This window comes from Anser brachyrhynchus (assembly GCF_964034855.1).
Source record: "Anser brachyrhynchus genome assembly, contig: SCAFFOLD_47, whole genome shotgun sequence".
In the NCBI taxonomy this organism is placed as follows: domain Eukaryota; kingdom Metazoa; phylum Chordata; class Aves; order Anseriformes; family Anatidae; genus Anser; species Anser brachyrhynchus.
In genome coordinates this window covers 80,095-96,357 of record NW_027663839.1, presented here as the reverse complement: position 1 = coordinate 96,357, position 16,263 = coordinate 80,095, and the positions used below count along the sequence as shown (strand labels likewise).

Genomic DNA, 16,263 nt, shown 5'->3' with positions numbered 1-16,263 from the left:
GCTGGGTCGAGGGATTTGGATGTTAGTAGGAGCAGGGTTAGTGGGGGGAATTTTATGAGGGTCGAGAGTAGCAGGGCTGTTATTAGTGGCGATCCTTGTAGTACTTCTGGGAATCAGAAGTGAAATGGCACTAGGCCCAGTTTAATAGCGATTGCTGCTGTCAGTAGTAGACAGGAGGTTGGGTGGTTTATTTGTGTGATGTCTCATTGGCCAGTGACTCAGGCATTAGTTATGCTAGAGAATAGGACCAGGGCGGAAGCAGCTGCTTGGGTTAGGAAGTATTTCGTTGCGGCTTCTACTGCTCGTGGGTGGTGGGATTTGGCAATTAGGGGAATGATGGCTAGTGTGTTGATCTCCAGTCCTGTCCAGGCCAGAACTCAGTGGTTGCTGGAAATTGTGATTGTGGTGCCCAAGATGAGGCTGAAGGTTATGATTGGGGTCGCGTAAGGGTTCATTAGTAGAGGAGGGGGTTAAACCATCATTTTCGGGGTATGGGCCCGATAGCTTGATTAGCTGACTCTACTAGAAAATAATATAAGGGAAGTATGGAGAATTTTGATTTCTCTTGTGTGGGTTCAATTCCTACTTTTCTAAGGTCAACAGGAAATGAGAGGGCTGTTATACCTCTATGTTCACTTTATCATAGTGACCCTTTGTAGTTCAGGCACATTTCCTTATGTAAGGAGGTAGGCCTGCATAGCAGATAGGTATGCTGATGTGTCAGAGGCACAGAGCTAGTGTGAGGGGTAGGAAGTTTTTTCATAGTAGGTGCATTAGTTGGTCATATCGGAATCGTGGGTATGAAGCTCGGACCCATAAGAAACCAGAAGATAGTAGGAGGACTTTTGTGGCTAGGATGACGGGGAATAGTTCTGTGGGTGGCCCTAGGGCGCTTGGGTTTAGGAATATGATGGCTGTAAGTGTATTTATTAGCATAATGTTCGCATATTCAGCTAGGAAGAATAAGGCGAAGGGTCCTGCGGCGTATTCAACGTTAAACCCTGAGACTAGCTCAGATTCACCCTCTGTGAGGTCAAAAGGAGCTCGGTTTGTCTCTGCTAGGGTGGATACGTATCATATTATTGCTAGGGGTCATGAGGAGAAAATGAAGTATAGAGGCTCCTGTGCGACGGCAAAGGAGCTGAGTGTGTAGCTTCCGCTTAGTATGATTATTGATAGCAGGATTATGGCCAGTGTCACTTCGTATGAAATGGTCTGTGCTACTGCCCGTAGGGCTCCGATTAGTGCGTATTTTGAGTTCGAGGCTCAGCCTGATCATAGGACTGAGTAGACGGCTAGGCTTGACATGGCTATTAGGAAGAGAACTCCGAGGTTTAGATCTGCTAGGGGAAATGGGAGTGGTAGTGGTGCTCAAGTGGTGAGGGCTAGGACAAGGGCTAGTATTGGTATCAGAATGAATAGAAGTGGGGAAGAGGTAGAGGGTCGGATGGGCTCTTTGGTAAATAGTTTCAGTCCGTCCGCAAATGGTTGAAGTAGGCCAAAAGGCCCGACAACGTTAGGGCCTTTGCGGGATTGTATGTAGCTTAGGATTTTCCGTTCTACTAGGGTTAGGAAGGCTACGGCAATCAGGATTGGGATGATGTATAGGAGGGATATAATGAGGCAGCTTAGTGTTGTTATTTGAATCATGGGTGAAGCTAGGGAGAGGATTTGAACCTCTGGGGAAAGGGCTTAAGCCTTCTGCACTTGCCGGGCTCTGCCACTCTAGCTGGTCCTTTTCTAGGATTGAAAGTGGTGGGGGAAGGCCCTCTTCACGGTTTAGTTGGTTTCACTGCTTAGAGGGGGGGGGCGTGCTTGTGGTATTGGCCCCACTTTCCCGGTCCTTTCGTACTGGGGAGAGTGTGTCATAGATAGAAACCGACCTGGATCGCTCCGGTCTGAACTCAGATCACGTAGGACTGTTAATCGTTGAACAAACGAACCCTTAATAGCGGCTGCACCATTAGGATGTCCTGATCCAACATCGAGGTCGTAAACCCCCCTGTCGATATGGGCTCTTGAGGGGGATTGCGCTGTTATCCCTGGGGTAGCTTGGTCCATTAATCAATTATATTGGGTCTGGTCACTGTTAGCACTTTGAGGGGTAGCTCTAGGTAAAGAGGTATGGTCTTGTTTTTGGAGGATTTGTTCTCCTCCAAGGTCGCCCCAACCGAAAAATATCGACCAGGCTCTGCGATGGTAGTGGCCCCAGTGGGGTTGATTGAGGATTCGCGGTGGTCGTTGATTTTTAAGTTCCACAGGGTCTTCTCGTCTTATGTTCACATCCCCGCTTTTGCACGGGGAGATCAATTTCACTGATTATCTGTGAGAGACAGTTAAGACCTCGTTTAGCCATTCATACAAGTCTCGATTTATGGGACAATTGATTGCGCTACCTTTGCACGGTTAGGATACCGCGGCCGTTAAACCTAAGTCACCGGGCAGGCATCACCTTCAATACTTGTTTAATTTGCTGAAGGCTATGTTTTTGGTAAACAGTCGGGCCTTATTAATTTGCCGAGTTCCTTTCACAGATTTTAATCGCTCTTATAGGCGCTCCTGAGTCGGGTTAACAGGGTTAGTTAATACGTGGTCTTGTAGGGGTTTTTGTATCTGTCTAGGTCTGTTAATAATGTTTCTATGTAAGCTTGCGCCGTTAGAGGGGTGTGGCCCTGAGTTACTTATTTTAGCATTAATTCTCCTATATTCATAGGTTGACCTGTTTGTGATAAGGGAATCATCTTATTTTGGTATTTTTAGGTGGTGGAGCTTTGACGCACTCTTTTTTGATGGCTGCTTTAGGGCCCACGGTAGGATCAGTAGTAAGAATTATCCGCTAGTCGAGGTTGTGTCCTTTTTTAATGGAGCTGTCCCTCCATTAAATAGCTCTTAATCATCTCATTAGGGTTCAGGATGTCCGGTAGGGAGGATTAAGGGGGAACTTAGATTCGTTTCACAGGTAACCAGCTATCACCCAGCTCGGTTGGCTTTTCACCTCTACTGACAAGTCATCCCACTCTTTTGCAACAGAGACGGGTTCGCTCTCTTTAACTGCTTGAAAGTAGCTCGCTTGGGTTTCGGGGGGGCAAACTTTAGTTCACTTTGCTTGGTTGTTCTCGCTAAACCATGATGCAAAAGGTACAAGGGTTGATCTTTGCTGTCTGTCGCTTTGATTGTTTCACTGCTATTTCATCTTTCCCTTACGGTACTGGGGTCTCTATCGCGTCTAAGTGTCTTTTCTATCGCCTATACTAAGACTGTAAAATGCTTTAGTTTAATTAGTTTAGTAAATTCTTTAGTTTTGGTGTACTATTTGTGTGGTTGAGCTAGAGGGGGGGCTTCAAGACGATCCGGTCTAGTAGATATCTTTCAGGTGTAAGCTGAGTGCTTTGGTGTTATAGCTACGTCTTGATATTCTAAGTACACCTTCCGGTACACTTACCTTGTTACGACTTACCTCATCTTCAGCGTATTTATGGTATTAGTTATGTGGGATGTGGCTTTTGAGGAGGGTGACGGGCGGTATGTACGTGCCCCAGGGCCGGCTTAAAGTAGGCTCTATTGTCCCACTTTACTGCTAAATCCGCCTTCCAGAAGTGGTTTCACGCTTCTTTCCGTGTGCCCTATGAATAGGGAATGTAGCCCATTTCTTCCACTCCATAGGCTATACCTTGACCTGTCTTATTAGCGGGGTGCTATTGTGTCCACTGTTGTGCTCTCATTCGAGGTGGGCTGGCGACGGCGGTATGTAGGCTGTGTTGGCAAGGGGTGGTTGGGTTAATCGGGGATTATCGATTGTAGAACAGGCTCCTCTAGGTGGGTTTGGGGCACCGCCAAGTCCTTAGAGTTTTAAGCGTTTGTGCTCGTAGTTCTCTGGCGGATACTTCGGTAAAGTAAGTATCAAGATTTAGGGCCAGGCATAGTGGGGTATCTAATCCCAGTTTGGGCCCTGGCTTTCGTGGGTTTAAATCAGTCGTTAGTTCCTAAGATCATCTTAATGGTGTGTTTAGGTGCATCTTGGGCTTATGACAGCTCAGTTGCATTTTGATCTTAGTTAGCTAGGATAGGCATTTTACCACTCTTTACGCCGTGTCAATAGGACGGTTGATTTGGGTTTCTTGTATGACCGCGGTGGCTGGCACAAGATTTACCAACCCTTGAAGTTAGGCTGTTGCTATAACTAAGTCAAGTTTGCACTCATTGCTTAATGTTAATTACTGCTGAATACCCGTGGGGGCGTGGCTTAGCGAGGCGTCTTGGGCTACTACTTGGGTGTGCCTGATACCCGCTCCTCAAGGCCTGTATGGGGGTAGGTGGTCGAGGGCGTTTACACTGGGGCGCGGATACTTGCATGCATATATTTAGCAAAAACCAACCGTAAGGTTAGGACTAAGTCTTTTGTCCGCAGGCATGTTTTATGCCATCTTGGCAACTTCAGTGCCATGCTTTGTGTTAAGCTATGTGGACGGGGGTGTGGTTAGCTGATAGTTGAGTGGTGAGTGAGAGTGAAGTATATGAAATTATTGCTTGTGTTTACTATTTTTAGTACTGGAGTTTCTCTAAGTCCTAGGACTAGGAGGAAATGGTGTTTCATAGTGTGTAGGCGTCGGGATAGTCCGAGTATCGTCGGGGTATTCCTGCTAGGCCTAGGAAGTGCTGGGGGAAGAACGTTAGGTTTACTCCTGTAAATATTACCCCGAAGTGGGCTTTTGCTCATGTTTGGTGTAGGGTAAACCCAGTGAGTAGTGGGAATCAGTGAGTAAATCCTGCTAGAGGCCATCCTAGTATAGGTAGAAGGTAAGTAAGGCCAATTTGGGGCTGTAAACTAGGATGATGGCGATTCAGCCTAAGTGGGAGATGGACGAGAAGGCTAGGATTTTGCGTGTTTGTGTTTGGTTCAGTCCTATTCAGCCTCCTAGTGCTGTTGAGGCTAGGGCCATGGCGGTGAGTAGAGCTGGGTCGAGGGATTTGGATGTTAGTAGGAGCAGGGTTAGTGGGGGGAATTTTATGAGGGTCGAGAGTAGCAGGGCTGTTATTAGTGGCGATCCTTGTAGTACTTCTGGGAATCAGAAGTGAAATGGCACTAGGCCCAGTTTAATAGCGATTGCTGCTGTCAGTAGTAGACAGGAGGTTGGGTGGTTTATTTGTGTGATGTCTCATTGGCCAGTGACTCAGGCATTAGTTATGCTAGAGAATAGGACCAGGGCGGAAGCAGCTGCTTGGGTTAGGAAGTATTTCGTTGCGGCTTCTACTGCTCGTGGGTGGTGGGATTTGGCAATTAGGGGAATGATGGCTAGTGTGTTGATCTCCAGTCCTGTCCAGGCCAGAACTCAGTGGTTGCTGGAAATTGTGATTGTGGTGCCCAAGATGAGGCTGAAGGTTATGATTGGGGTCGCGTAAGGGTTCATTAGTAGAGGAGGGGGTTAAACCATCATTTTCGGGGTATGGGCCCGATAGCTTGATTAGCTGACTCTACTAGAAAATAATATAAGGGAAGTATGGAGAATTTTGATTTCTCTTGTGTGGGTTCAATTCCTACTTTTCTAAGGTCAACAGGAAATGAGAGGGCTGTTATACCTCTATGTTCACTTTATCATAGTGACCCTTTGTAGTTCAGGCACATTTCCTTATGTAAGGAGGTAGGCCTGCATAGCAGATAGGTATGCTGATGTGTCAGAGGCACAGAGCTAGTGTGAGGGGTAGGAAGTTTTTTCATAGTAGGTGCATTAGTTGGTCATATCGGAATCGTGGGTATGAAGCTCGGACCCATAAGAAACCAGAAGATAGTAGGAGGACTTTTGTGGCTAGGATGACGGGGAATAGTTCTGTGGGTGGCCCTAGGGCGCTTGGGTTTAGGAATATGATGGCTGTAAGTGTATTTATTAGCATAATGTTCGCATATTCAGCTAGGAAGAATAAGGCGAAGGGTCCTGCGGCGTATTCAACGTTAAACCCTGAGACTAGCTCAGATTCACCCTCTGTGAGGTCAAAAGGAGCTCGGTTTGTCTCTGCTAGGGTGGATACGTATCATATTATTGCTAGGGGTCATGAGGAGAAAATGAAGTATAGAGGCTCCTGTGCGACGGCAAAGGAGCTGAGTGTGTAGCTTCCGCTTAGTATGATTATTGATAGCAGGATTATGGCCAGTGTCACTTCGTATGAAATGGTCTGTGCTACTGCCCGTAGGGCTCCGATTAGTGCGTATTTTGAGTTCGAGGCTCAGCCTGATCATAGGACTGAGTAGACGGCTAGGCTTGACATGGCTATTAGGAAGAGAACTCCGAGGTTTAGATCTGCTAGGGGAAATGGGAGTGGTAGTGGTGCTCAAGTGGTGAGGGCTAGGACAAGGGCTAGTATTGGTATCAGAATGAATAGAAGTGGGGAAGAGGTAGAGGGTCGGATGGGCTCTTTGGTAAATAGTTTCAGTCCGTCCGCAAATGGTTGAAGTAGGCCAAAAGGCCCGACAACGTTAGGGCCTTTGCGGGATTGTATGTAGCTTAGGATTTTCCGTTCTACTAGGGTTAGGAAGGCTACGGCAATCAGGATTGGGATGATGTATAGGAGGGATATAATGAGGCAGCTTAGTGTTGTTATTTGAATCATGGGTGAAGCTAGGGAGAGGATTTGAACCTCTGGGGAAAGGGCTTAAGCCTTCTGCACTTGCCGGGCTCTGCCACTCTAGCTGGTCCTTTTCTAGGATTGAAAGTGGTGGGGGAAGGCCCTCTTCACGGTTTAGTTGGTTTCACTGCTTAGAGGGGGGGGGCGTGCTTGTGGTATTGGCCCCACTTTCCCGGTCCTTTCGTACTGGGGAGAGTGTGTCATAGATAGAAACCGACCTGGATTGCTCCGGTCTGAACTCAGATCACGTAGGACTGTTAATCGTTGAACAAACGAACCCTTAATAGCGGCTGCACCATTAGGATGTCCTGATCCAACATCGAGGTCGTAAACCCCCCTGTCGATATGGGCTCTTGAGGGGGATTGCGCTGTTATCCCTGGGGTAGCTTGGTCCATTAATCAATTATATTGGGTCTGGTCACTGTTAGCACTTTGAGGGGTAGCTCTAGGTAAAGAGGTATGGTCTTGTTTTTGGAGGATTTGTTCTCCTCCAAGGTCGCCCCAACCGAAAAATATCGACCAGGCTCTGCGATGGTAGTGGCCCCAGTGGGGTTGATTGAGGATTCGCGGTGGTCGTTGATTTTTAAGTTCCACAGGGTCTTCTCGTCTTATGTTCACATCCCCGCTTTTGCACGGGGAGATCAATTTCACTGATTATCTGTGAGAGACAGTTAAGACCTCGTTTAGCCATTCATACAAGTCTCGATTTATGGGACAATTGATTGCGCTACCTTTGCACGGTTAGGATACCGCGGCCGTTAAACCTAAGTCACCGGGCAGGCATCACCTTCAATACTTGTTTAATTTGCTGAAGGCTATGTTTTTGGTAAACAGTCGGGCCTTATTAATTTGCCGAGTTCCTTTCACAGATTTTAATCGCTCTTATAGGCGCTCCTGAGTCGGGTTAACAGGGTTAGTTAATACGTGGTCTTGTAGGGGTTTTTGTATCTGTCTAGGTCTGTTAATAATGTTTCTATGTAAGCTTGCGCCGTTAGAGGGGTGTGGCCCTGAGTTACTTATTTTAGCATTAATTCTCCTATATTCATAGGTTGACCTGTTTGTGATAAGGGAATCATCTTATTTTGGTATTTTTAGGTGGTGGAGCTTTGACGCACTCTTTTTTGATGGCTGCTTTAGGGCCCACGGTAGGATCAGTAGTAAGAATTATCCGCTAGTCGAGGTTGTGTCCTTTTTTAATGGAGCTGTCCCTCCATTAAATAGCTCTTAATCATCTCATTAGGGTTCAGGATGTCCGGTAGGGAGGATTAAGGGGGAACTTAGATTCGTTTCACAGGTAACCAGCTATCACCCAGCTCGGTTGGCTTTTCACCTCTACTGACAAGTCATCCCACTCTTTTGCAACAGAGACGGGTTCGCTCTCTTTAACTGCTTGAAAGTAGCTCGCTTGGGTTTCGGGGGGGCAAACTTTAGTTCACTTTGCTTGGTTGTTCTCGCTAAACCATGATGCAAAAGGTACAAGGGTTGATCTTTGCTGTCTGTCGCTTTGATTGTTTCACTGCTATTTCATCTTTCCCTTACGGTACTGGGGTCTCTATCGCGTCTAAGTGTCTTTTCTATCGCCTATACTAAGACTGTAAAATGCTTTAGTTTAATTAGTTTAGTAAATTCTTTAGTTTTGGTGTACTATTTGTGTGGTTGAGCTAGAGGGGGGGCTTCAAGACGATCCGGTCTAGTAGATATCTTTCAGGTGTAAGCTGAGTGCTTTGGTGTTATAGCTACGTCTTGATATTCTAAGTACACCTTCCGGTACACTTACCTTGTTACGACTTACCTCATCTTCAGCGTATTTATGGTATTAGTTATGTGGGATGTGGCTTTTGAGGAGGGTGACGGGCGGTATGTACGTGCCCCAGGGCCGGCTTAAAGTAGGCTCTATTGTCCCACTTTACTGCTAAATCCGCCTTCCAGAAGTGGTTTCACGCTTCTTTCCGTGTGCCCTATGAATAGGGAATGTAGCCCATTTCTTCCACTCCATAGGCTATACCTTGACCTGTCTTATTAGCGGGGTGCTATTGTGTCCACTGTTGTGCTCTCATTCGAGGTGGGCTGGCGACGGCGGTATGTAGGCTGTGTTGGCAAGGGGTGGTTGGGTTAATCGGGGATTATCGATTGTAGAACAGGCTCCTCTAGGTGGGTTTGGGGCACCGCCAAGTCCTTAGAGTTTTAAGCGTTTGTGCTCGTAGTTCTCTGGCGGATACTTCGGTAAAGTAAGTATCAAGATTTAGGGCCAGGCATAGTGGGGTATCTAATCCCAGTTTGGGCCCTGGCTTTCGTGGGTTTAAATCAGTCGTTAGTTCCTAAGATCATCTTAATGGTGTGTTTAGGTGCATCTTGGGCTTATGACAGCTCAGTTGCATTTTGATCTTAGTTAGCTAGGATAGGCATTTTACCACTCTTTACGCCGTGTCAATAGGACGGTTGATTTGGGTTTCTTGTATGACCGCGGTGGCTGGCACAAGATTTACCAGCCCTTGAAGTTAGGCTGTTGCTATAACTAAGTCAAGTTTGCACTCATTGCTTAATGTTAATTACTGCTGAATACCCGTGGGGGCGTGGCTTAGCGAGGCGTCTTGGGCTACTACTTGGGTGTGCCTGATACCCGCTCCTCAAGGCCTGTATGGGGGTAGGTGGTCGAGGGCGTTTACACTGGGGCGCGGATACTTGCATGTATATATTTAGCAAAAACCAACCGTAAGGTTAGGACTAAGTCTTTTGTCCGCAGGCATGTTTTATGCCATCTTGGCAACTTCAGTGCCATGCTTTGTGTTAAGCTATGTGGACGGGGGTGTGGTTAGCTGATAGTTGAGTGGTGAGTGAGAGTGAAGTATATGAAATTATTGCTTGTGTTTACTATTTTTAGTACTGGAGTTTCTCTAAGTCCTAGGACTAGGAGGAAATGGTGTTTCATAGTGTGTAGGCGTCGGGATAGTCCGAGTATCGTCGGGGTATTCCTGCTAGGCCTAGGAAGTGCTGGGGGAAGAACGTTAGGTTTACTCCTGTAAATATTACCCCGAAGTGGGCTTTTGCTCATGTTTGGTGTAGGGTAAACCCAGTGAGTAGTGGGAATCAGTGAGTAAATCCTGCTAGAGACCATCCTAGTATAGGTAGAAGGTAAGTAAGGCCAATTTGGGGCTGTAAACTAGGATGATGGCGATTCAGCCTAAGTGGGAGATGGACGAGAAGGCTAGGATTTTGCGTGTTTGTGTTTGGTTCAGTCCTATTCAGCCTCCTAGTGCTGTTGAGGCTAGGGCCATGGCGGTGAGTAGAGCTGGGTCGAGGGATTTGGATGTTAGTAGGAGCAGGGTTAGTGGGGGGAATTTTATGAGGGTCGAGAGTAGCAGGGCTGTTATTAGTGGCGATCCTTGTAGTACTTCTGGGAATCAGAAGTGAAATGGCACTAGGCCCAGTTTAATAGCGATTGCTGCTGTCAGTAGTAGACAGGAGGTTGGGTGGTTTATTTGTGTGATGTCTCATTGGCCAGTGACTCAGGCATTAGTTATGCTAGAGAATAGGACCAGGGCGGAAGCAGCTGCTTGGGTTAGGAAGTATTTCGTTGCGGCTTCTACTGCTCGTGGGTGGTGGGATTTGGCAATTAGGGGAATGATGGCTAGTGTGTTGATCTCCAGTCCTGTCCAGGCCAGAACTCAGTGGTTGCTGGAAATTGTGATTGTGGTGCCCAAGATGAGGCTGAAGGTTATGATTGGGGTCGCGTAAGGGTTCATTAGTAGAGGAGGGGGTTAAACCATCATTTTCGGGGTATGGGCCCGATAGCTTGATTAGCTGACTCTACTAGAAAATAATATAAGGGAAGTATGGAGAATTTTGATTTCTCTTGTGTGGGTTCAATTCCTACTTTTCTAAGGTCAACAGGAAATGAGAGGGCTGTTATACCTCTATGTTCACTTTATCATAGTGACCCTTTGTAGTTCAGGCACATTTCCTTATGTAAGGAGGTAGGCCTGCATAGCAGATAGGTATGCTGATGTGTCAGAGGCACAGAGCTAGTGTGAGGGGTAGGAAGTTTTTTCATAGTAGGTGCATTAGTTGGTCATATCGGAATCGTGGGTGTGAAGCTCGGACCCATAAGAAACCAGAAGATAGTAGGAGGACTTTTGTGGCTAGGATGACGGGGAATAGTTCTGTGGGTGGCCCTAGGGCGCTTGGGTTTAGGAATATGATGGCTGTAAGTGTATTTATTAGCATAATGTTCGCATATTCAGCTAGGAAGAATAAGGCGAAGGGTCCTGCGGCGTATTCAACGTTAAACCCTGAGACTAGCTCAGATTCACCCTCTGTGAGGTCAAAAGGAGCTCGGTTTGTCTCTGCTAGGGTGGATACGTATCATATTATTGCTAGGGGTCATGAGGAGAAAATGAAGTATAGAGGCTCCTGTGCGACGGCAAAGGAGCTGAGTGTGTAGCTTCCGCTTAGTATGATTATTGATAGCAGGATTATGGCCAGTGTCACTTCGTATGAAATGGTCTGTGCTACTGCCCGTAGGGCTCCGATTAGTGCGTATTTTGAGTTCGAGGCTCAGCCTGATCATAGGACTGAGTAGACGGCTAGGCTTGACATGGCTATTAGGAAGAGAACTCCGAGGTTTAGATCTGCTAGGGGAAATGGGAGTGGTAGTGGTGCTCAAGTGGTGAGGGCTAGGACAAGGGCTAGTATTGGTATCAGAATGAATAGAAGTGGGGAAGAGGTAGAGGGTCGGATGGGCTCTTTGGTAAATAGTTTCAGTCCGTCCGCAAATGGTTGAAGTAGGCCAAAAGGCCCGACAACGTTAGGGCCTTTGCGGGATTGTATGTAGCTTAGGATTTTCCGTTCTACTAGGGTTAGGAAGGCTACGGCAATCAGGATTGGGATGATGTATAGGAGGGATATAATGAGGCAGCTTAGTGTTGTTATTTGAATCATGGGTGAAGCTAGGGAGAGGATTTGAACCTCTGGGGAAAGGGCTTAAGCCTTCTGCACTTGCCGGGCTCTGCCACTCTAGCTGGTCCTTTTCTAGGATTGAAAGTGGTGGGGGAAGGCCCTCTTCACGGTTTAGTTGGTTTCACTGCTTAGAGGGGGGGGGCGTGCTTGTGGTATTGGCCCCACTTTCCCGGTCCTTTCGTACTGGGGAGAGTGTGTCATAGATAGAAACCGACCTGGATTGCTCCGGTCTGAACTCAGATCACGTAGGACTGTTAATCGTTGAACAAACGAACCCTTAATAGCGGCTGCACCATTAGGATGTCCTGATCCAACATCGAGGTCGTAAACCCCCCTGTCGATATGGGCTCTTGAGGGGGATTGCGCTGTTATCCCTGGGGTAGCTTGGTCCATTAATCAATTATATTGGGTCTGGTCACTGTTAGCACTTTGAGGGGTAGCTCTAGGTAAAGAGGTATGGTCTTGTTTTTGGAGGATTTGTTCTCCTCCAAGGTCGCCCCAACCGAAAAATATCGACCAGGCTCTGCGATGGTAGTGGCCCCAGTGGGGTTGATTGAGGATTCGCGGTGGTCGTTGATTTTTAAGTTCCACAGGGTCTTCTCGTCTTATGTTCACATCCCCGCTTTTGCACGGGGAGATCAATTTCACTGATTATCTGTGAGAGACAGTTAAGACCTCGTTTAGCCATTCATACAAGTCTCGATTTATGGGACAATTGATTGCGCTACCTTTGCACGGTTAGGATACCGCGGCCGTTAAACCTAAGTCACCGGGCAGGCATCACCTTCAATACTTGTTTAATTTGCTGAAGGCTATGTTTTTGGTAAACAGTCGGGCCTTATTAATTTGCCGAGTTCCTTTCACAGATTTTAATCGCTCTTATAGGCGCTCCTGAGTCGGGTTAACAGGGTTAGTTAATACGTGGTCTTGTAGGGGTTTTTGTATCTGTCTAGGTCTGTTAATAATGTTTCTATGTAAGCTTGCGCCGTTAGAGGGGTGTGGCCCTGAGTTACTTATTTTAGCATTAATTCTCCTATATTCATAGGTTGACCTGTTTGTGATAAGGGAATCATCTTATTTTGGTATTTTTAGGTGGTGGAGCTTTGACGCACTCTTTTTTGATGGCTGCTTTAGGGCCCACGGTAGGATCAGTAGTAAGAATTATCCGCTAGTCGAGGTTGTGTCCTTTTTTAATGGAGCTGTCCCTCCATTAAATAGCTCTTAATCATCTCATTAGGGTTCAGGATGTCCGGTAGGGAGGATTAAGGGGGAACTTAGATTCGTTTCACAGGTAACCAGCTATCACCCAGCTCGGTTGGCTTTTCACCTCTACTGACAAGTCATCCCACTCTTTTGCAACAGAGACGGGTTCGCTCTCTTTAACTGCTTGAAAGTAGCTCGCTTGGGTTTCGGGGGGGCAAACTTTAGTTCACTTTGCTTGGTTGTTCTCGCTAAACCATGATGCAAAAGGTACAAGGGTTGATCTTTGCTGTCTGTCGCTTTGATTGTTTCACTGCTATTTCATCTTTCCCTTACGGTACTGGGGTCTCTATCGCGTCTAAGTGTCTTTTCTATCGCCTATACTAAGACTGTAAAATGCTTTAGTTTAATTAGTTTAGTAAATTCTTTAGTTTTGGTGTACTATTTGTGTGGTTGAGCTAGAGGGGGGGCTTCAAGACGATCCGGTCTAGTAGATATCTTTCAGGTGTAAGCTGAGTGCTTTGGTGTTATAGCTACGTCTTGATATTCTAAGTACACCTTCCGGTACACTTACCTTGTTACGACTTACCTCATCTTCAGCGTATTTATGGTATTAGTTATGTGGGATGTGGCTTTTGAGGAGGGTGACGGGCGGTATGTACGTGCCCCAGGGCCGGCTTAAAGTAGGCTCTATTGTCCCACTTTACTGCTAAATCCGCCTTCCAGAAGTGGTTTCACGCTTCTTTCCGTGTGCCCTATGAATAGGGAATGTAGCCCATTTCTTCCACTCCATAGGCTATACCTTGACCTGTCTTATTAGCGGGGTGCTATTGTGTCCACTGTTGTGCTCTCATTCGAGGTGGGCTGGCGACGGCGGTATGTAGGCTGTGTTGGCAAGGGGTGGTTGGGTTAATCGGGGATTATCGATTGTAGAACAGGCTCCTCTAGGTGGGTTTGGGGCACCGCCAAGTCCTTAGAGTTTTAAGCGTTTGTGCTCGTAGTTCTCTGGCGGATACTTCGGTAAAGTAAGTATCAAGATTTAGGGCCAGGCATAGTGGGGTATCTAATCCCAGTTTGGGCCCTGGCTTTCGTGGGTTTAAATCAGTCGTTAGTTCCTAAGATCATCTTAATGGTGTGTTTAGGTGCATCTTGGGCTTATGACAGCTCAGTTGCATTTTGATCTTAGTTAGCTAGGATAGGCATTTTACCACTCTTTACGCCGTGTCAATAGGACGGTTGATTTGGGTTTCTTGTATGACCGCGGTGGCTGGCACAAGATTTACCAACCCTTGAAGTTAGGCTGTTGCTATAACTAAGTCAAGTTTGCACTCATTGCTTAATGTTAATTACTGCTGAATACCCGTGGGGGCGTGGCTTAGCGAGGCGTCTTGGGCTACTACTTGGGTGTGCCTGATACCCGCTCCTCAAGGCCTGTATGGGGGTAGGTGGTCGAGGGCGTTTACACTGGGGCGCGGATACTTGCATGTATATATTTAGCAAAAACCAACCGTAAGGTTAGGACTAAGTCTTTTGTCCGCAGGCATGTTTTATGCCATCTTGGCAACTTCAGTGCCATGCTTTGTGTTAAGCTATGTGGACGGGGGTGTGGTTAGCTGATAGTTGAGTGGTGAGTGAGAGTGAAGTATATGAAATTATTGCTTGTGTTTACTATTTTTAGTACTGGAGTTTCTCTAATAAGTTTAAGTTATTTTGTATGTGTTTGTGTGTATATATACATCGTTCCGATGATGTCATGGAAGGGATGATTAATGGAGTTTTAGAGGTAGTTTGCTGGGATTGGGCGATGAAGGTTTATGCTACATGGTGGTTAGCGAAAGTTTACTGGTTTAGTTTGTGAAGCGCAGGGGTTGCGCTTAATGATTTGTTGTTTTGTGCTATGTCCAACGAGCATTCATCCAATAGCCCCATTTAACCCGGAGGGTGGAGGTAACATTAACTGAATGTGGTCAAAGTGCATCAGTGTCAGGATGATTCCCCATATACGCCAACCGTCTCATCGAGGGACCCTTGAAATATAGGATAGGCCGTGAGGCAGGTGTGTCCAGGCTTAGATTGTGGGACCCCCGAGATCACTGGGAATAGCCACCTGTGAGGTAACCCCGGAAAAAATAAGAGGAACCAGAGGCGCCAAAAAGCTGGAACATGCCGCGATTACGCATTGAGAAGGTGAAAGTACTCACAGATGCCACTTTGAAGGGCAAGGAGGGGTGAGTGAACCCAATGGATGGCCCTGACCGAGGAACCAGAGGCGCAAAAATGTGAGGAGGGCGAGGGGTTTAGGGGGAACGTATGGGCCTGAAGCTAGTCATACCGGACATTATGTGCAACGGGTTGCTGATTTCACGTGAGGAGTACGATTAATAAATCCGTCTGATACGAACTGCATGAGATATGTGGTGGAGAGTTGTTGTTGGAGCATGTCCTGTGAGCATTCATTAAAATGGGGTCTTGTTATGCGCTTGAGTGGAGTTGTATTGGGTGTTGTGGGGTATGGTCCTAGAACATTCATGCCGGGTGGTTTGGTAGGAGTGTGTTTAAGGGTTTAATGGCCGTGTACATGTATGGGTTTAGCACCTGCTTATAAGATAGTCCGTATATAATGTATATTACTGGTACTATAGTATGTATGTATATGGGGTATATAAATTTATGCACGAATATGCATAACCAAATACCCCCGCCTCGGGGGGGGAGGGGGGAGGGGTTAAGCATAATGGCATAGATGGGGTAGAATTATTGGGGGCTTGCGGTTAGTTCCTGTAGTTGAGAACAATGGCGGCTTTTCGAGCCGCAGGCCTCGGGTAGTGTCCGGGCAGGAATAATGACTTATTTTATGTTTTTTTTAGGGATTTGCTTTGCGGTGGGTGTTTTGGGTGTGGCGTCGAATCCTTCGCCGTATTATGGGGTTGTTGGTTTGGTGTTAGCGTCTGTGGCGGGGTGCGGGTGGTTGCTGGGCCTTGGGGTTTCGTTCGTGGCTTTAGTGCTGTTTATGGTGTATTTGGGGGGTATGCTGGTGGTGTTTGTTTATTCAGTAGCTTTAGCAGCGGAGCCTTTCCCTGGGGCTTGGGGGGATTGATGGGTGATTGGATGTGCAGTAGCGTTTGTGGCAATTGTTTTTGGGGGGTTGGTGTTTGGGGGGTTTATGGGGGCTTGGAAGTTCGGGGTTTCTACTGTGAATAATGTTGGGGTGTTTGTTGTTCGGTCGGATTTTAGTGGAGTTTCCATGTTTTATTCACATGGGGCAGGGATGTTTTTAGTGGCGGGTTGGGGGCTGTTGTTGACTTTGTTTGTTGTATTGGAGCTTGTGCGGGGGTTGTCGCGGGGTGCTATTCGGGCGGTTTAGGGGTTAGGGTCAGAGAATAGTTTATTGAAAATGCCAGCTTTGGGAGCTGGAGATAAAGGTTTGAGTCCTTTTTTTCTGAGTTTGGGGTACTCTAAGAAGTGGTAAGTCTTCAATCTTTGGTTTAC

The 16,263-nt window shown here is 46.9% G+C and overlaps 1 long non-coding RNA gene across 1 annotated transcript in view; it reads left to right on the top strand.

Annotated features, from left to right (window-relative positions):
• LOC308186756 overlaps window positions 1-16,263 on the top strand; it is a 712,511-nt gene that overhangs the window by 670,829 nt on the left and 25,419 nt on the right. The gene's annotated exons all lie outside the window — the stretch shown is intronic.